Source organism: Triturus cristatus, chromosome 3_1 (assembly GCF_964204655.1).
Source record: "Triturus cristatus chromosome 3_1, aTriCri1.1, whole genome shotgun sequence".
NCBI classification, from domain to species: Eukaryota; Metazoa; Chordata; class Amphibia; order Caudata; family Salamandridae; genus Triturus; species Triturus cristatus.
Genome location: NC_140583.1, coordinates 248,544,579 through 248,560,935, shown reverse-complemented (window position 1 = coordinate 248,560,935; position 16,357 = coordinate 248,544,579). Strand labels below are relative to the sequence as shown.

Here is a 16,357-nt window from a genome sequence, read left to right as displayed (position 1 = left end):
CAAAAAAACAGTGGTGTCACACCACTGCAGTAATGTCTGCAAAATGTGTAGACAGGCCTTCGTGTAGCTGCCTCACATATCCCCGGAATGGGATATTTTGCTAGGAAAAGCCATGGATGACTTTGCCACTTGAGAATGGATCACAAATTTGGTTGGAAAGCTAGTGAGGTTAGACTCAACGTTTACAAATGACTTAGGAATTTTGCATATCTTGTTCTAACAAGATAAAGTTTGAAAACTCTCAGTATCCACAGCATGAAGACACTTCTCCACTGAAGATGCTGGAGCAAAAAAGATGGCCAATTAGTTACAATTTTCAAATATCTTTTTAAAGGAAACAGTGATACATTTTAGCGATAACTCATTATGCAGAACCAGATTAATGGATTCATCGTGCATAGAGCCTAAACCTTACTCATCTTTTTAGCCCATGCTACCATGACTTGAATAACTACTTTCAACAAGAACCACTGCAAATTTGATTTGTGCTAAGTTTGGACACTACATTCAACTCCCAAGCAAGGACAGAACTCCTAGAATAAGGGAAAGCCTTTTTGAGGTGCTATAACAAATGATTGCTGTTGGATACTTAAAAAGAAATGCGTCAAAAAACATTTGCTATAGGCACAGACTGCAGCTACATGAGGAGGAAGGCTGGACGCAGATATAGTTAAATATGAGCGAGCAACCAGTACAGCTTCTAATAGAAACATACTGCTTCTAAAGACTGTACATTTCTTTTTATGAGGGTTTTTCTAGAGTGTGAGATTACCAAAAATATAGACTCCTGGCTCCAAGAATCTGGAGGTGGGAGAGTGCCTAAAGAAAAACGTTTTAGTCAGAATATAGCTAGGTTTTCAACAGTTTGCAAATTTGAGGTGATGGGTTTGGGAGCAACACTGGAATGGAAGGGATTTCCATAGCCATGCAGTGAAGACAAAGAATGTTTTGAGTCCTGATCCAGAGCAATTAAATTATGGAACCAGGAAACGTCCGGCTGAAGAGGATCTAGGATTTTGGGTAGGGTTGTAGAAGGTACATTTCTTTTGGAGATAGGTTGGGCCTTGAACATAAGTGGCTTTAAACACCAGGCAGAGAAATATGAACATTATTCATTTTGTATGGGTAGCCATGAATGTTCGGAGAGGTATAGAACCAGTCTGGCCATGAAGAACCTTGAACTGGTTTGGCGAATGCAGGCATACAAACAGACAATTTCCTGTGGTTCATTACAATTTGAAGGGAAACCTCCTGTAAATCTGTACTGACCAGCAAGTCTTCCTCCTGGAACCGATGGTAAATCTGATAAAGAACCAACTTCCAGAACTTCTCTTGCTTGATCAATTGTTGGCTCTTTTAGGAACTGGAATGTGAATATTTTTGACTGTCGATTTTCACAAGCAATTAATATAGGCCGGAAATAGCAGAAGTTGGTCCCTTAGTTTTTTTTAGATGGTTGGAAAGAATCTACATCTATTTGGGGTCTCAATTTCCTCAGATGAATATTGAGAGAGAACTCCAAACCACAAATTTGTAACCATTCTGTGCAATATCTACAACTACTGTCTTTTCTTATACCTTGGCAGATCGAAAGATGGTGCAATATATTTCCACCCAGAAGGCATGGACACAGGTGGAGTTAGGGAACATTTTCAAGCGGCTAGTGTGCTTTTGCCCAGAGAACTGATAGTTGCGGACTTCCACACTGGGTACACTGCTTTATCTAGCTGTAGAAATACTGTTTCTCTAGGAAACTATGTACTTTCTTCAAGATGACAGTCTTTATGGCTTTAGCATCTGACATTATTCTAGATCTCTTCACCGTCATTAGTCAAAGAGAAACCGGCCTGTGAAAGATAACAGTTGTGCACTAAGGTACAGGGATGTTTTTCTTAGTCACAAGGATCACTCACTACACTATGGCAGTAGATGTTGACTGCTAAATTGTCAGGCTCTTGCCATGCATATGATCCAATCAGACATTGTCTTATTCTATTTTACAATCACCATAAAATCTTCATCAGTTGTTGTAAACAACCAACTAAGAGGAGGTGAGCTTGGCATGCAAACAGTAGGTTAGGCTCTACTTCCCTTATCAGGTGGAGTAGAAAATATAGTGACACAGAGCACCTTTTATGGAAGGCAAAACAGGCGGATTCTCCCAAAGAAGAAGGATGCTTGATACAAAGCACCCACAACTTCTTTTCTTATGTCAATTTTATCCATAGTGACCAAAATCTGCTGGGCTGCAAATTGCCTAGTATTACCAGGATCTGCATTTTTGCCGATTTTGTCTGCAATGTTTACAGAGGTCTTGGATGATACGCTGCTTATACCGAGCTTCCATATTTTGCAATATTGCCCATAAAGTCGCTATTTGTAGAAAAATATTTAAAATAGCATAAGGCATCAAATGGTAATTTAAAAAAAAAGACACTGTGAGACCATGAGACTGACAGAGACCAGCAGACATAGATTTAGTGAATAAACCTTTGTGTACTCTGCGTGAAGAGTGAGAACACAGTACTGGAAGTAAGAGTATTGTGACTCATTCTATGACCGGTATTGCGCATGATAATCGGTTCCATTGGTAGATTGTTTTCCTTCCTAGGTGGTGAGGATGAAGATGGAACAGAAAAAAATAAAAGATGACCATACAAAAGTGCGTATGAAAGTATAGGAAATATATACACATCTAAATACATATATCTGCACCAGCCAAAGGCTTCAGGGAAGGATGGTGGGCACGTGAATCCACAGCACCACATGCTTACAAGTTAACATTTCTGTCCATGGCATGTGTGTCTGTAAATATACATGCTGTACATAGACGGTAAGCGGTGGCTAGCCTGAGGATGTTGCAGAAGACTGAAAAAGTGTTCATAGTACAGAATGGCTCATTTGGGCCTGTTGACAAGCTAGGATATCCACACAATAGTGTTTCGTGGATGTGTGTAGTGTGGACCTGGTAGCTGCCTTACATATGTCAGCTAGTGGGATGTTTCCCACAAAAGCCAAGAAAGCAGCCTTCTTGCATGCAGAATGTGGCCTGGGTATAATTAGGAGTTGACATTTGGCTTTGGCGTAGCACGTCTGAATACACCTGACTAGCCAGCATGCCACTCCTGGTTTAGAAATATTCCTACCTTTGTGTGGCTTAGTTTTCTTAAGGGAAGTAATAGAGACTAGAACTACTCCCTTCCATGATACTGGAGAGGGCATAAATGAAGGGGGCGAACGGGGGTCCCATGAGTCTGGTGAGAACTAGATTATGAGATTCAAGAGTGGGGCTGGAGGTAATATAAGAGGGATAATCTTTTCAGTCCCTCGATGAAGGCTTTAATTACAGGGATTCTGAAAAGCAAAGACTTTTCCTGTTCTGCAGGTATGCTGGCACTGCAGCCTCAAGTACAAAAATGGAGGTGTAAGCCAGACCGGAGTTTTGCAAATGCAGAAGATAGCAGACAATGTCCTGTACTGCTGGCTTAAGCAGATCAATGTGATTGGGTAGGAAGTACTGGACAAATCTCTTCCCCTTTGTCGCATAGCAGGCTCAGGTGGTAGGATGCCAAGCCTATTCCGAGTAGGGACATGCCCTCAGCTAGCAGACTGAGATACCCAAACTCTAAGACCTTGGGAGCCAGATTATTAGGTTGAGCTGCTTGGGTTTGGGATGCCTGACCGTGCCCTGCTGCTAAGTGAGAAGGACCAGCCTGTAGGGGCGCTACTTGTGTGGGACTACTGACAACTCAAGAAGGGTTGTGAACGAGAGCTGCCTAGCCCCAGTCAGAGCTACCAGGATGAAGAATGAGATATCTGTCTTAGCCTCTGGACAATGGAAAGAAGCTGGAGAAGTGGAAAAGCGTAACCAAATACCCCTGGTCAGTTCGTCGATAATGCATTGTGATGGAGCAAGGTTTCGTAAAGAAGAAACTTGCTCGGATGTAATCCTCTCAAATGACACGTAACACTTTAATCAACCTGTTTTGTAAATACTAATATTGCATTACACAAAATATATTGTATCTAGGGGACGCTTGCCTATGTGTATTACTAACCAGTAACCAGAGTGTCATTAAAATGGGCGATAAACGCGGGAACTTCACTGCGCATGCCTCTACTGCATCTACGCATTAGGACGTTTTCTATGCTTGGAGGGAAACTTGTGCAGCTGCGCAATAGCATTTAAAATGGCTGCTTGAAACTCACATGTTAATGCACATGCTACTGCCTAAACTAAACCTCTTAAGTTCTACTAAATACTAATGCGAAAGATTTATATAAGTAAATGGGGATAGAGTAGAGATGAGTGGAATACAGTGAATTAATTTATTTCCGTATTCTAACATGTTTTTCTCTGACTTTATTATTAGTTCGTATTTGGGCCTTGGAGGGTGACTGAAATCTCTACCCCACCTGATCTGTGCGCACGCGCACTAAACCCTGCCCGGAACTATGATGACACCATTGAAACTCCAGCCAAGGACAAGCTTGGAAAAATCTCATAAGAATTTAACCCAGTGCCCCGGACAAGAGCAACAAATGTTACAAAGTATATAAATTGTATTGATCATAATATGAAATGCGGGTGGGAATAAAGCTTTGGGAAAGTAAATTAAGGGGCGGAAGCATAGAACAAAGAACCTAAGTAAAATATTACATTTAATATGGTGTGATGAACTCGCCTCCTTGCCCTGTCCAATCAGAAGTTGGGGAAAACACAATATTGAAACATTTGGGGGTGGCACACGAACACAGAATAGTATAATTGAGGTAAGTTAGAGAGACACGCAGGTCAGACCCGTCATTCTGTCTGAAATCTGACCTGACACGTATCCTGCCACAGATGCTGTTCGAGACGCTGTATCAGACCCTGCAGATGCCAGAGACCCTGCTCGAGAGACCGAATTACTAATCGGTAATCCAATCATCTAGAAGGGGAGTTGCGGAAGAAAAATCTAGGAGAGTAGTGCCAGAGAGGGGTGCGACGCTGGCGTTGCACTTAGAAGAGGTCACCTTTCCGGTCCTGAACCTGTCCTGATCCTCTGTCTTCCACCTGTCCCGGTGGACTCCATCTGGCCCATCTTCAAGGAGTTGGGTTCATCTATCACCCTAGGTAAATATAATTCTGTGAAATCTGTCTTTGTACCTGTTCTCTCTTTTTCCTCCCTTTTCAGGTACTATCATCACAATATTTTATTGAGACTTATTATTGAACTAAACTTGATTTCTTTCCTGAATGAAACTCGATGTTAACATTGTATTTGATCTTTGACTCACAAAATTATTGATTAGATAAAACTTTTAAAACTCTGAGTCTGTGATTATTGGAGAAAATCTAAAATATAAATTTTTGCCTATACTACTAGCAACTAGATTCATTGACCAGAGGAAATTAATTGTCAAGGAGATTGGAATGGTAAGATTTGGGTAAAGATAATAAAATCTTGCAGGTAAAACCAATATTGACTCTAGCGGTAATACTAGCTTATTGTATGAATGGTTATGGGCCCAGGTGAGCATATTGTGTTTGTGTAACCCCAAACTGGTAATCCACTGGATCAATTGCCTTTGGACTACGGGTGCAGTAACCTGGAGACGAATCTTCGGCATTTGGCGCTTTCTGCGGTTGTGAAAAGATCTATACATCATGGATCAACGTTGGAAGTACGGGAGTGGGACAGGACGGTCGAGTTCTCACACTTGGACTTGTTGCTGCATCCTACTGAGTAGGTCTGCATTCTCATTGTCTGCTCCTGGAAGAGGTACTCCGCTAGCAGGTGAACCCTGTGGTGGATTGCCAAATGCCCTGAGCCAGCTTGAAGAGCTGGGGAGAGCGTGTGCACCAGTTTCTGAAGACAATACATTGCTGTCATGTTGTCTGTTCTTATCAGGACTAGTCTGTGATGTACGTGGCAGTAAGAAGCTTTGAAGGTGAATTGGATTTCCAGTAGCTTCAGTTGGTCAGAGGGACATCCATAGACCATGGACAGTCATATCCAGCAGATGCGCCCCCCCCCTCCCCCGCCCACGATGGAGGTGTCTTTGGTAATGGTCACCTGTGGAATAGTGCCTGCCCTGCAAAAGGTCGTTGTTGTTCCGCCACTGCAAATAGCAATGAGTGCTGGCCAACACTAGATCCTCCTATAGATGCACCTCCCCCCCCCCCCCCCCCCACGTGACCATCGAGCACTTCAACACTTCTGGAGCAGACCCATGAGTAATCGGGAGTGGGGAACGATGGCGATTCAGAACGCCACCATGTTGAGGAGGCGGTTCACCTCCCAGACAGTTAAATGGCAATTTAGCAGCAATAGATGCAGCAGCTGCGGGTAGACTTGTACGCTTGCAGTGCTGGGATAAGCTTTTCTGGTGACTATTTAAGATCGCCCCTAAAAGGGGCTATATATGAAGTGGGTGCAGGTGGTATATGCCCAAACTGATAGTGAAACCAAAATCATTGAGGAGATCTAAGGTCATCTGAGTGTGGGCGAGACACTGTTACCTACTCATACTCTATCAGCCAGTCATCGAGGTATGCAAATATGTGGGTGCAGTTCCTCTAGTGATCAGCAGCTACGACTGCAAAGATTTGGTAAAGACCCTAGGTGCTGTAGGAATACCAAAGGGCAGAACTTTTTATTGAAAGTGCTGTCTGTCCTCTTACCACAAACCTGAAGAAGCCGCGACGGGCAGGATGAATTGGAACTTGGAAATAGGTGTCCTTCATGTCATGGGCAGTTATGAAGTCCCCTTGCTGCAACAGTGAGATGACATCCTTGAGTGTGACCATGTTATGTTAGTTAATATTTATAAAGCGCACAGCTACTCCCAGGAGTGTCCCAGGGCTAAGAAACAAGAGACCACATAACATCAAACAAAGCATTCCACTACTACGAAGCTCACAACTGAAAGAGCCATGTTTTCAGACTCTTCCTAAAAGTAAGGCGGTCCGGGATCTGTCTAAGAGAGAAGGGTAGGCTATTCCACAGCCGAGAAGCCACTGCTTGGAAAGATCTACCCCCTACCCAGGAGAGCAGAACCTTTGGAGCGGAGATCAAAATCTGGGAAGAAGATCTCAAAGTACGCTGTGGAATATAAGTTTGAAATCTTTCCCTAAGGTAGGGGGCTCCAATCTTATGAAATGCTTTAAAGACCAAGGCTTTAAAATGTATTCTTTTCCGTACCAGGAGCCAGTGTAGCGAGGACAGAAGCTGAGTTGTATGAGTCCTGGGCCATGTCAGAAAAATGGCCCTCGCCGCCGCATTCTGAATCACCTGTAATCGGCCCAGAAGGTACTCAGGAATGCCGAGATACAGGGAGTTAACATAGTCCAATCTGGACACCACCAGGGCCTGTACCACTGTTTTTATATAGGGGACTGAGAGCAGGGGGAGAAAGTTCCGCAGCATTCTCAACATCCCGAAGCAGACGCCGGCCACCGTTTGGACTTGGGCCTTCATAGAAAGGGCCGCATCCAATTTGACCCCTAGATTTTTCACGATGGTGACAGAGGACGAAGAGGGGGGACATGTTCCGAGGCCACCAGGTATGCCAAGCTTCATAAGGACGTGGACCAAAGAATATAATCTCTGACTTCTCAGAGTTACACTTCAGTTGATTGTGTTTAAGCCAGGAGAAGACTTCAGAGAGACAGGTATTAATTAAGTTGCCGTTGAATTCGACACCCTTCTCGCACGTAAACAGCAGCTGAGTGTCATCAGCATATGACACTATATTGGCCCCAAATTTCTCAGCGAGAAGGGCAAGAGGGGCCATATACAAATTAAACAATGTTGGGCACAGTATTGAGCCCTGTGGGTCCCCAACATTCATAGGTGGAATCGCAGCGGCAAAAGGAGGAGACCAGATAGTTTGGGAGCGGTTGACAAGGAAAGACCCAAACCATCTCAATACCGTGCCACCAATACCGCTCTCCATAAGTCTTTGCAGTAATCTATTATGGGGCACGGTATCAAAGGCTGTAGAGAGGTCTAGTAATACCAAGACCGCATTGCCTCCTCTATCCGCATCTTCTAGCAGGGCTATTTCTGTGCTGAAGTTGTGTGGAAGTGCTCGGACAGGATGTACTTGTTAAGAGGCCTGAAATCGAGGAAGAGCCTGAAGGACCCATCTTTCTTGGAGATGAGAAAGTTCACGGCATAGACCCCGTCGCTGTGGTGGTGCGGTGCAACAGGTTCTACAGCCCCTTTGCGCAGTAGTGCTTTAATTTCACCTGGCGGAGGGGCTGGTGGTCGCTCTGGTGGCAGTATCTGTGGTGAGTGGGGTGGATGTTTGATGGTGTAGCAGTGAGTTCTAGGCAGCAGCCGTGTTGATAAATAGACTGAACCAATTGATCAGAGGTGATGTTTTGCCATTGGGTGAGGAATCCCTATATGCGCCCCCGAAGAATGTTGTATTATAGGGAGAGAGGAAGTCACTGCTTGGAGGGTGCTGCTCCCTTTGCAGCACCGCCTCTACTCCTGACTTTTGTTCCCCCAGTAGGCACCCCTAGAATAACCACAGGAGGATTGCTGCTTTCCACTCTGGTAGGAGTTGGAGGCCTCCGGAGAATTGGTTTTGACACCACCCCGAAACTATGAGCGGCAAAGGACCTGCGTGGTGAAGAGGTCTGGAGGGCTCCCATCATTCTGGCAGTGTCCGTGTCATTCTTTATCTTCTCTAGCATCTGATCAACTTGATATCCAAAGAGATTTTCCCCATCAAAGGGCATATTAATCAGATGCAACTGGAATTCGGGTTTGAAGCCAAAGACACTGAATCAGGCATGCTAGCAGATCAGGATTCTGGGATCAATACCTCTTGTGAACAAGTTACTTACCTGCAGTAATGCCTTATCTGGTAAAGACAAGATCTATTTGCAGATGCGTTATCTTCAAATCCTCTCCAGGCTGGATCCGGACATTTTTCTAACAGTACTGCTGCGCGTCAGTAGAGGGCATGGAGTGACTCTGCAGCAACATCGTCTCTCGAAAGTGACATCAACAGAGTCCAAAAAAACACTCCCGAACACGCTGGCGTCACTTTCTTTTGTGACTATTTCCACACCAACAACACCGAGCCAATTAGAAAAACAATCTCAGGAAACAGTGTGCCAAAAAGGAAAAATAAATCTTGCACCAATATGTACAGATCGAAAGAACTGTAGTGGTATGCAAGAGTGGAGCCTGGAATCAACAGGCCCTTAGTTTGCAGAGTGGGGAGGATAGGTGGGTTGATAACGAATACAAATCAAAGGGGTGGAGGTAGGAGTTATGTGCAGAGTTCACTCTGCTTGCACTTCGTATATATCAATTATCAAAGGAGAGTGAGCCCTGTGGGTTCCTTGAGGCCTAGATATATATTACGAATTTACCTGAAACCCTCAACAAATCTTGGCCACTGGCAGTGTAAAGTAAGTCAGTTTCTTCACGACTACTGACCACGCTAAAAATGAGGAGCCACACGCAGAAACTGCATATTCGAACAATAACATAAACACCAGGAGTCACGTACCTGTTGAATTTTAAAAGTGAGGGAGAGAAACAGTCAACAGATGCACGAGGACTAGGATGACTCAGGGCAGAAAGCAGGAATAGCAATGTTTTTATAAACCTCCAAAGAGAGCGAGATAACCACCAAAAGTACTATCGTATTGGACATTGGGGAAAGGAGAAGCCCCTTCAAAAGCCACAAAACTACTTGATCTGGAGATAGTCCCTTGTGGGAAGATGCAATTGCAACCCAAGGAACTAGGTTGTGGCCTTGATGGTCATAAACCTCTAATGCCGAATCAGCCTTTTCCCCCCCAGAGGCAAGCAGCAGGTCTGTGAATCTTGCCTGAATTTGTGATAAGTTAGAATGATTCAGCGGAGAGGCGTGGCTTGGCGCCGATGGCAATGGCGGCGTAGTTCCCGAGCACCGTCAGGGCCTGCGGCATAACCTGCCAAATCCGTTCATAATCCGGCACTTCGAGGGCAGGAATAAGGCTCTGGACGCCACGGAGCACGAGAGGGATCGTCTTTCAGCCCTCCGCTGACCGCGATAGTCACGATTTCACAGCGGTGCTGAAATCGAAAGCGGAGCATTGGCCGCGACTGCAGCGGACGGAGTCGCGCAATCCGACGGACCGCGGCGAGGTCCTGGGGCCGGGACATCAGGATACGAGAGAGCCGCGGCTGCTGGCCTAATCCTCTGTAGTGCATGAAATGGACTGACGACCTCTAGGGAGCGACCCTGGAGCAAGCGACCAAACCCTCTTGTAAGGTGAGATCCCGGGAGGACAGCAGGAGACCCCCACCTTCTCCCCCGTGTGTGTGGAGAAACAGACGGCAGCCCTGCGGCCTATATCCTGTGGAGCACTGGTGGAGAGGCCTTGGCAGAAGCTGTATTGGCAAAGTGGTGCTGAGGCATACGTAGACCTATTAATAGACACTAGTGTGTGGAAGTAGGAATAACGCCGCTGATGTGAACATAGCCAGGGGGGAAGGTGACAGGAGACCCCCAGACGGCGGCTACTAAACAGGAGAGGACGTGTGGCAGAGCAGTCCCAAGCGAACATTCCCTCGGCTCCTCCACCCCCAGCGCTACATAAACCTGCTATTTCGGATAGATCGGGCACAACGAGGATGCGCGCTCATGAGTCCACAAATGGGGGCCTTAAACACGACTTTGCCCCAAACTTTAGACCTAAAGTCGACCGCCAGTGCCTGAAATCTGGCATTGCGTGCAATTAATACTATATTCCACAAGCGTCAAATTCATATTGAGAACCAGACCACGGAGATGCGAAGCAAGATGAGCAGTCTCAAGCGCGGCCCAGCTGGAATTGGGCAGTGCCATAGGAGAGTCTGATATGGCCTGGACTTCAGTGGGCGACAGACTTCGAGCGAGACCCTCCGGCTGCACGAAATTCCAATAGCACGCTTACCATGATATAGAGGTATCGAAGCTCTCCCTATTGATGCTACACTACCCGACTTAGAGCCCACACGGCAATATGACGAAACCTAAAGGCACTACGGCATCCGTCCAACACAACAAGATGGACAAGTATGCGGTCCCCCGCCAGCTTTTGGTCTTTGGATGGGACGAATGAAGAAGACGCACCCGCAGAAGAACCCTCTCTCGGTTCAATCATGGCAGCAATACAATTGGTCGGCACCAACCTAGAGACAAAAATCGATAAAGTTACAATTGAGATGAACCTCATGAGAGCGGACATGCGGAAAACTCCCGACAGTCACGGCTACGGAGGGGAATGTTGAAGCGCTCCAGACTGAGACACGTAAGTTGGAGGAAAAGGTCACACAATTAGTCCGTCGATATAGAGAAATGGCACTGCACCTGGATGATCAAGAAGGACGAGCTTGACGCAACAACATACGGGTGCGGGTGTAGGGGGTACCTTAAAGGACGGGGGGGCCCAGTGTGGACCTCTTTCTCAAAGATCTTATCCTGCATCATTTAAAGCCCAAGAGACTATCTCCACTATTCTCTATTGAAAGGGCGCACAGAGCCCCGATCCCAAAGCCACCTCGCACCATTATAGCACGCATTCTAAACTTTCGTGACCGGGATGCGATCCTGCAAGCAGCGAGGGTCGCTGGATACCTCCACTACGACGATCCGGTTTTTTCCAGACTTCACCTTGAAGGTGCAACAAGAAAGACGCTCCTTTGAAGGCTTCAAACGAGCTCTAAGAGACAAGGGACTCAAATATATGATGTTCTTCCCAGCCAGGCTGAAAGTCATCTACGGAGATAAATCCTGGTTCTTCACGACGCTGGAAGTAGCGCAACAATGGTTGGAGGGGGATCCACTCATGCCCCAAACGCCGTAAGGAAGAGGCGAATCGCGGGAATGCTGAATGTCACCCCAAGGACTCTTCACACAGGCGGGCAGCGCTCGCCATCGAGATCCAGAAGCTCGCGCTCTGCCAGTCCTGGCAGCGACATCATACGTGCTGGAAGATGAGACTGCATGATTGCGATGGTCGGTAATCATGTCTATTATTATTTGTATGTGGGGCGGGTGGAGATGGAGGAGGGAGATCCTCACTCATAGGAATATGCCAGATCCCTCTCTGCCAGACTAAAACTGCACCGTCAGCATGTTACTGAACAGTAGAACTTTCAGAACTATCACTGTCCTTCAATGTACCTTGCTGTAGCTGTGGGCCCGGGAGGAAGAGACTATTGAGCGCCAACGCCACACGACCGTACATTAATGGGTTTGATCCTGGGGATTGTAAGCACTCTGCTATTGGGGTGGTGGATAGTTATAAACCTACTAGGCAGGGCTGCAGGGAGGGGTGTTGAGTTTTTCAGAGTTAGAGAGGGTGGGAGGGTATGGACTTTAACAGATTTTTTAGAGATCGCTGCTACAGGTACCCCCAATATAGACTTGAAATGTATTATTCAGTACATGAAGATGCTCAGATTAAGATGGGGTGGCAGAACGCAGATTCCAGATGTAAGATGTTTATTCGCAAAATGGTAATGTTTTATTTGTTGATGTTCACGAGAATATTTATCCCCAATGTCTTCACCTGATCCAATGACACAACACATCAAAGGGCCAGCACTGTCACTCCTCTCCTGGAATGTCAATGGCTTAGGAGATAAGATAAAGCGAGGATTAGTGCTCCAATATCTCAAACGCACCTCCCCAGCGGTTATACTGCTCCAAGAGACACACCTGTTGAGCTCCACGTGCAAGGCCCTCGACCGGTGGGGGTTTCAATTAGTGATCCATTCCCAATTTACTACAGGGTCCCGGGGAGTGGGGATTTTGGTGCGAAAACGATTCCCCCTCATTATTCAACGTACCTTTAAGGACAACCTAGGCCGCTTTGTGGCTCTCACACTTCAATGGGAGGGTCGAATGTTCAACGTCATATCTGTCTATGTCCCGCCTGCTCTACACTCCCCTGCCCTTCAAGACTTGGGCAAATTCCTTCTAACACTACCAGACGGAGACTTATTAATAGGAGGAGACTTTAATATATGACCGTGAATGACGTACTAGCCCGCACACCAAGCAGTCCACAACATCGCACTAGTTCCCCCTTGGCTGAATTTTTAGGGGCACATGGCCTACTGGACCTCTGGAGGTTTCAGAACCCGACAGAAAGACAATACACATTTCACTTGAGAGAGCATATTAGCCTCTCCCGTATAGATTACATACTCATGACCGATCTGGGAAGGATGGGGGCGACCACGCACTTACCCAGAGGGATCTCGGATCTCTCCCCGATTAGGACAGAAATCCGAACACACTGCGCTATTAAGGGACACATATACCCCATCTATCCAGGGTTTCTCCGGAGTTCTAAGATCAGGAAAACTCTTACTACAGCAACCACGCAATACTTCCTGGAAAATGAAGCATCAGTTACCTCCACTCTAACGTTGCAGGAAGCCTACAAACCAGTAATAAGGGGTCAGGCTATCTCCCTTATAGAGGGGCATAAATGGGAAAATAGGAAAGAAATAGAGACCCTAGAGCAGGAAGTAAAGCACCTAGAATCCAAACATGCGGCGTCACCCACTGGTGAGACTGCCCATGCATTATGCGTAAAAACACAAGAATACAAAGAGCACCTCTGGGCGGCCGCTCAGTCCCGTCTATTGGTGGTTCAACATCGAATCTACGAGTCCGGAGATAAAGCAGGCAAACTTCTGGCCTGGCTTGACAAGAAAGAACAGGCGCATAGATGGATAGCGCAGATTAGGACCGACGATGGTAACCTCACATCGAACCCACATCAGATAGTGGATACACTGGCTCGACACTACGAGCAAGTATACACATCCACAAATACAACGACTGTACGAGAAGCGCTGGGATTCCTTCACGATATAACCGTATGCCACGGCTCACGCCGCAGAAAGTTGAAAGTCTAGAAGCTAACATAACGGTAGACAAACTAAAAATGGCCATTTCCAAACTACAATCGGGCAAAGCCACAGGACCTAATGGAATTCCGATAGAATTGTATAAACACACTGCAAAGAAGATAGCCCCATATCTGTTAAAAATGTTCAAAACTAGTCGCGACGTAGGGACACTCCCCAGAGATCAACGGCTGGCAACTATCGTGGTCATTCATAAGCCTGGCAAACCGGCAGAGGAATGCACGTCTTACCGCCCAATTTCCCTAATCAATGCAGAACGAAAAATCTTGGCAAAAATGCTGCAGTTGAGACTTACCCCCAACCTCCACACGTTGCTCCATCCGGATCAATCCGGATTTATGCCAGGCAGAAACACGCCCTGAATCTTAGACGCCTTTATGGCGCATTAGGTCGAAAACATACTATCTAGGAGGACGCTGCGATCCTCTCCTTGGATGCACGGATGGCCTTTGATTCGGAGGAATGGGCCTTCTTATTCGCGGTCCTCCAACGCTTAGGGTTTGGACCGAAGTTCTGTTCTTGGATACGTCTACTCTATACCGATCCGGTTGCCCATGTGGTCGACAATGGTCACATATCAAGAGAATTCACCCTAGGCAAAAGAACGAGACAGGGCTGCCCATTATCGCCCTTATTGTTTGCATTAGTGCTCGAACCACTGGTGGTGTGGATAAGTTGGGACCCAATGGTTCATGGTCTAAAAGGGAGAGAGGAATGGGAGGATCGTATCTCTCTGTACGCGAATGATGTATCATATCGCTTCGCCTACGAGATCACTGCATGCGCTACTTAATATCTGCGCCGTGTATGGCTCAGTCTCCGGTTATGCTATCAATTGGGATACATCAGTGCTATACATATTACATGGCCTACCCACAAGTCTCCCGCGAGGTTGTAAGGTCCAAATAGTCACGGACAGTTTCAAGTATCTCGGTATATATATATATATATATATATATATATATATATATATATATATATAACCTCGGACAGTGACACCTTCCTAACGCTTAATTTACAACTCCTTCTGCAACTACTGAAACGTGATATTCGGAAGGCACTACCACTCACCCTGTTAGGTAGAGCTGCTCTTTTCAAAATGATTGCCTTGCCCAGATTTTTATATGTCCTGCACAATAACCCTTACCCAGTCCCTGACGCATATTTTAGAGCGATTAACTCTGAGGTGGCGGCGCTCTTATGGGACAGCAAACCGGCAAGAGTAGCGGCGAATAAATTGGTGAGGAGTTGGTACGATGGCGGAATAGCCCTCCCTGATATCAAAGCGTACTATTAGGCTTCGCAACTTACGGTTATTAATCAGTGGCTACATGTGCCAGACATAGACCCAGCCTACCATCTCGATAGAATGACGCTAGGGAAAGGCGGTATTAATAGAGCGCTATACAACACTCAGAGAGTCCAATAACCTTCTAGGCCCAGCTTCACACACCATTCGCATCTGGCGCACGGTGAACAGACACTTGGGTTGGACTGAAATACTCACGAAACACACACCTTTGTGGGACACACGAAAACTGGAAACACTAGGCAATAGTAAAGGGTTTCAAAAGTGGGATCTGATCGGCATCTCCCGACTGGGGGATCTTTGGCATAATGGGAAGGTAGCCCATCTGCAAGAACAGTACTCAATGGCTCCAGGCGAACGGTTCAGGTATTTGCAAATTAAACATGCAATTGAAACAGCCCTCCCCACAGATGTGAAGCTTCCGGAGTCCTCCCCCTTAGAAGACGGACTATCCTATAAAAAATCGACTTCATTGACATATAGGAAAATCATCAGCAACCGACCGGACCCACTCGCCCGACTCAGGGAACTTTGGCAGTCCGAAGTGGGAGACATGGATGACCCTGACTGGCGCGAGGCACTTGCCTCGCCCAAAGAGGTGGCAATCTCCTCTAGACTGCGTCTGGTGCAGTTTAAAATATTACACATGACCTATTACACACGGACGGTACTGCATAAGATGGGAAGGGCCCCTGACTCAAGCGGTCTACGTCTCTGCGGGGACATAGGGACTTATCACACCTTATGGGAATGCCCCAAACTGGCAACATACTGGGAGGCTCTGGTAGGCACAATAGCAGAAGTCACAGAGAAACAGGTCCCACTGGAGTCCCAATGCTGCATTCTTAATGTCTGGGGGCCGACAGATCTTACCCATGCTGAATGCCTATGGGCTACCACTTGCATGGCAACAGCTAAACGAAACATAGCACAAATGTGGGGTGTAGGAATGGTACCAACAATAGTACAGTGGTGTAAAGACATGGATATGGTCATGGTGGCGGAGAAGGCCACTTTCATACATAGGAAATGCCCTCGCAAATGGGCTAGGGTGTGGGGGAAAGTGGAACGTGCACAGACATTTGTTCGCCCCCAGATGAAGATAGTGATTCAGGTGAAGAAATGC

The 16,357-nt window shown here is 46.4% G+C and overlaps 1 protein-coding gene and 1 long non-coding RNA gene across 7 annotated transcripts in view; one reads left to right on the top strand and one right to left on the bottom strand.

Annotated features, from left to right (window-relative positions):
• Positions 1 to 16,357, bottom strand: part of CSK (C-terminal Src kinase) — a 528,738-nt gene that overhangs the window by 167,475 nt on the left and 344,906 nt on the right. The gene's annotated exons all lie outside the window — the stretch shown is intronic.
• The window catches only part of LOC146860034 (uncharacterized), a 141,466-nt gene that overhangs the window by 88,848 nt on the left and 36,261 nt on the right, over positions 1 to 16,357 (top strand). The gene's annotated exons all lie outside the window — the stretch shown is intronic.